Genomic DNA, 5,491 nt, shown 5'->3' with positions numbered 1-5,491 from the left:
TAAGTTTGTCCTTCTCAAGCCTTCAAACTTTGTTGTGTATATTTGGTTAGGCATGACTGCAAAAACTATTTATTTTTGGTGTTTGCATCAAATTGCATGTTTAAAGTTTATTATGTAGTTCATAAACAAAAGTTTGTCCTTCTCAATTTAAGTTTTCAATTGTACAACCAAGTTCCTTCTTCATGCCATGTAAATTAAACTATACAGAGCAAGTGATCTTCTTTTGCACTGCATGTATGCTTCTGTTCTTCATCCGTAATCCAGTGGTGTGGTGAACCTACCCACTACAGCACAATGTCATATTCTACAATGTCTTAACTCTGAACAATGTCATATCATTCTACTATTATTTAAACCGTCTCTTTATTTGCCAATCTGAAATGGGATAAATTGACAGCACACTAACCATTGATACTTATGAGTTCTTGATCTGTAATCCAGTGGTGTCGCGAAGTTGCCAACTCCTTCACAATGTCATTTCCTGCCATGTCTTGACCTGAACGATACCATATTGTGTTAATGCAATTTTAAGCTATGTCACTTTATTCGTCAGTAAGAAATGTGATGAATTGTCAGCACTGATACTTTTATGTGCAAAACCTGTCATCTGTCTGCTTGTTTATCTTTAAGAGTGAGGAAGATATAAGTGTTAAACAAGTGCAGTCTCATCAGCTTGCTCAGCTGCTTGCGCTGCAGCTCCCCAGCAGGGCCAACCTTTCTTGAACTCTATTGAAGTGCTGTCGGTTTTGTATATTATTTTGTCTGTGTGTTTATTTGCACTGGTGGCGATCTTTGATACCCAGTGTATGTAATCTGCTGTCTGCTTGTGCTTTATTATCATAGTGGCAAACTTTGATGCCCAGTGGATGTGATATGCTATAATTTCTTTATTGTATAGTCTAGATTTTTTCTTATTCATGATGCTGCAGTTATTTTACTGTATATATATCATGTCTTCGCAGTAAACCGGCCAAACCGTAAAATTACGGTACATAATCGGGCCGTCATGCAATCATGATGTATGATCCGTATCATGGGCCCCGTCATCTTGGTCCTTTAAAAGGCCAAAAGTAAACTGACCCACTAGTAGATTCGGGCCTTTAATAGGCCGAGTAACCGCCGGCCCTCTTTTCGCAAGAAAACTCAATGGGCTTTTAGGAGGCTGAGAAGTAGGTTGGGCCTGAAACGTGCCGAACAACTCACGGGCCGGCAGCAGCCCGAAATGGACCCTGGCCCATGATTGTGCGAATCAAATCACGGGCTTTTAACAGGCCAAATTGTCTCAGTCCATGTTTGCCCTAATCAGATTATCGGCTGCGAGCAGGCCGGATGCAAACCGGGCCGTCGTTACGCCCAACTATATGACAGGTTTTTAACAGGCCAAAATTAATATAGGGCCGAAATGTTAAATGGGCCCTTAACAGGCCGAAACTAATATCAGGCCAAATTACTAAATGGGCCTTTAGCAAGTGGGCCCAAAAGCATAGCGTCCAGTTGACGGGCCGAATCTGATATGGGCCATAATTTAGCCCAAAGCCTCTTAAAGGGCCGGACTTGATCTGGGCCGTAATTTGGCCCAGAACGTGGTAGGCTTTTAATGGGTCGGATCTCATATGGGCCATTATTAGGCCCGGAACGTGGTAGGACATTAATGGACCGGATCAAATATGGGCCGGCATTTGGCCCAAAACATGGCAGCCAGTTAATGGGCCGGCCTACTAGGGTCCTCAAAATCTTGTGGGCCTACAGCTAGGCCGGACCATTAATGTCGGCGAAATCTCGTGGGCCTTTAGCTGAGCCGGCCCATTATGATCCCCAAAAAATCTTGTGGGCCTTTACCTGGGCCGACCCATTATGGCACACAAAAATCTTGTGGGCCTTTACCTGGGCTGGCCCATTATGGCCCGCAAAATCTTGTGGGCCTTTAGCTGGGCCAACCCATTATGGTCCACAAAATCTCATGGGCCTTTAGCTGGGCCGGCCCATTATGGTTCGCAAACTTGTGGGCCTTTAGTTGGGCCAGCCCATTTAAACTTTATGGGCCAGTCCACGTGTCAACATATCATAGGCGCATCTCGCCCCATTGGATGAGTGACACCTGTGCCAACGCGGAGCTGACACATGTTTCCTCCAGCCAATGATGATTTTACATGTGGAAAGTCCCCATTGGTCCGGGCTGTTAACGGGTTATCGGATCCAAAATCGGACCCGATAGCTTAACGATGTTCCGTTATGGTGGATGCCACGTGTTGGTCACCCTTGACGAAAGCACTTCTGTGACGCGCGATTTATCGTCATGGAAGTGGACACTTCCGTGATGATAATTTTGGTAATGTCATGGAACACTTCTACGATAGCACAGGTATGACTATCTTGATTCTGTCATAAAATCGCCGTGGATGTGCATGCATGACAAAAAACGCGACCTATTGTGACAAACACGTATCATCACGGAAGTGTATTTTTTTGTAGTGACTGTGGGATTCCCTGGTTCATTGTACCTAGTGCCAGTGATGACGACATCATCTTCAGCCTCTTCAGTAGGCTTGGCAGGGCTTGGCGGCTTAGCACCTGATGCATCAGCAGTCATGGGGTCCATAGAGGCCTCTGGGATTTCTGGTGGCGGCTCATCAGCAGGGTTTTGAAGATTCTGAAATGAAGCTTCAGAATCGGGCATTTGTTGTTCCGGCTCGTGCTCCTTGGGGTGCTCAACCAGCTCATTTATTTTGGCCTTCTTGCTTGGCTTGGCCATTCCGCTGACAAAGGAAAAATGAAGAGATCAATATGCATATTTACAAAATTAGAACAATGAAGGTAAGAATTGTTACCCAGGGGCAATCTTGAAAGTCGGGATATGAGTTCCCGTTGAGTCGCCAGAAGAAGAATTTGAAGTACCCTGATAGTTTGAATAAGAAGGGCTAAGGGGTTGTCGAACGAGACCCGTCTTTGGAAAAGCTAAATCGGAAAGCTGTGAAACCTCTGCTCTGCGTTTGCGAGGAGCCGGCGTATTGGGTAACCGGAGGAAAGAATCCCACTGCCTGAAAGTGCAACTAACCCTGGGTGGTTTTGGTAATTCTTAACAACATATAGTTCATTGAACTAATGCTCTTTCAAGATGATCATTTCAGAAAGTTCAATGATTGGCATGGCATGGACTAGAGATGTGGACCCCTCAAAATGCTAAGGACGCATATTGGCAACAAGCTCAAGACTCTACATTTTTCATTTAAGTGATCCAAGATCACATTGAGTCAATAGGAAAGCCAATACTATTAAAAGGGGATGAGGTGTTGCTTAATGGCTTACTTGCTCAAAATGCTTAGTGATATGCTCCAAAACCATCAACCACTTTCTCATTTCCACATATGTCCTAAACCTAAAAGTCAAACTCGGCCCCACCGATTTGATCTATCCGGCGCCACCGAGTTTCATTTGACATAGCCACTGCCACAAACCCTAGTCACTTCGCTTTCACCGATAGGGATCTCGGTCTCACCGAGATGGGATTGCAAACTCACTGTTTTCTTTTTGTAACATTTATGTCCCACTAAAATGAGTGAATCGGTCCCACCGAGTCTGCAATGCAAACACCATGTTTCCTTTTCGTAACACCTCGGTCTTAGCAAAGTGAGCGAATCGGTCCCACCGAGTTTGCCTGACCAACTCTCTATGTGCCTATTGCTGAAATTGGTCCCACCGAGTTCATGTGATCGGTCACACCGAGATTACGTTATGCCCTAACCCTAGCATCTCGGTCCCACCGAAACGTTCATATTTTGACCTGAATCGGTCTGACCGAGTTTTACCATTCGGCCTCACCGAGTTTGGGAATCTGTGTGTAACAGTTAGATTTTGTGTGGAGGCTATATATACCCCTCCATCCATTCTTCATTCATGGAGAGAGCCATCAGAATGTGCCTACACTTCCAGCATTCATTTTCTGAGAGAGAACCACCTACTCATGTGTTGAGACCAAGATATTCCATTCCAACCACAAGAATCTTGATCTCTAGCCTTCCCCAAGTTGCTTTCCACTCAAATCATCTTTCCACCATAGCCAATTCTGTGAAAGAGAGTTGAGTGTTGGAGAGACTATCATTTGAAGCACAAGAGCAAGGAGTTAATCATCAACACACCATCTATTACCTATTGGAGAGTGGTGTCTCCTAGATCGGTTAGGTGTCACTTGGGAGCCTCTATCAAGATTGTGGAGTTGAACCAAGGAGTTTGTAAGGGCAAGGAGATCGCCTACTTCGTGAAGATCTACCCTAGTGAGGCAAGTCCTTCGTGGGCGATGGCCATGGTTGGATAGACAAGGTTGCTTCTTCGTGGACCCTTCGTGGGTGGAGCCCACCATGGACTCGCGCAACCGTTACCCTTCGTGGGTTGAAGTCTCCATCAACGTGGATGTACGATAGCACCACCTATCAGAACCACGCCAAAAATCTCCATGTTAACATTGCGTTTGCTCCCTCCAAACTCCTCCCATTTACTTTCTTTCAAGTTACATGCTTTATTTCCCGCTGCTCATATACTCTTTGCATGCTTGCCTGAATTGTATTAAGATTGCTTGACTTGTGCTAAGTTGCTAAAATCTGCCAAGAATTAAAATTGGGAAAAGGTTAAGATTTATTTGGTCAAGTAGTCTAATCACCCCCCACTAGACATACTTTCGATCCTACAAGTGGTATCAGAGCTTTGGTCTCCATTTGTCTTGATTTCCATAGCTTTGGTGGTCATAGCCTTGGTTTCGCAACCTAGGAGAGTATGGCGTCTAGCGAGGGAAATTACGACCATAGAGGTCCTTACTTTGATGGTGCTAATTTTGCTAGTTGGAAACATAAAATGAAAATGCATATTCTTGGACATAACCCCGCCATTTGGGCTATTGTGTGTATTGGTTTGCAAGGTGAATTCTTTGATGGAGAGAACCAAATCGTGAAGCTATTGCGGAAGAATTGAAGATGTTGCAATACAATGCTCAAGCTTGCGATATCCTCTTCAATGGATTGTGCCCCGAAGAATTCAACAAAATCAGCCATCTTGGGAATGCAAAGGAAATTTGGGATACTTTGATTGATATGCACGAAGGTACCGACTCCGTCAAGGAATCCAAGTTGGATGTGCTTCAAAGTCAACTTGACAAGTTCAAAATGAAGGATGGTGAAGGTGTCGCCAAAATGTACTCTAGGCTTGCTCTCATCACAAATGAGATTGCCGGCTTAGGAAGTGAAGAGATGGCCGACAAATTCATCAACAAAAAGATCTTGAGAGCCTTGGATGGAAAATATGATACCGTGTGCACTTTGATCAAAATGATGCCAAAGTACAAAGATCCCAAGCCAACCGAAGTCATTGGAAGAATTGTTGCTCATGAGATGTAACTCAAGGATAAAGAAGAGCTTCACAACCAGTCTAGTGGTGCTTATAAAGCCTCATGTGATGCTCTTACATCATCAAATGATAAACAATCCTTCAATGAAGAATAGAG

This window comes from Aegilops tauschii, chromosome 4 (assembly GCF_002575655.3).
Source record: "Aegilops tauschii subsp. strangulata cultivar AL8/78 chromosome 4, Aet v6.0, whole genome shotgun sequence".
Taxonomy (NCBI): Eukaryota; Viridiplantae; Streptophyta; class Magnoliopsida; order Poales; family Poaceae; genus Aegilops; species Aegilops tauschii.
Note: the sequence above shows the minus strand (reverse complement) of the source record.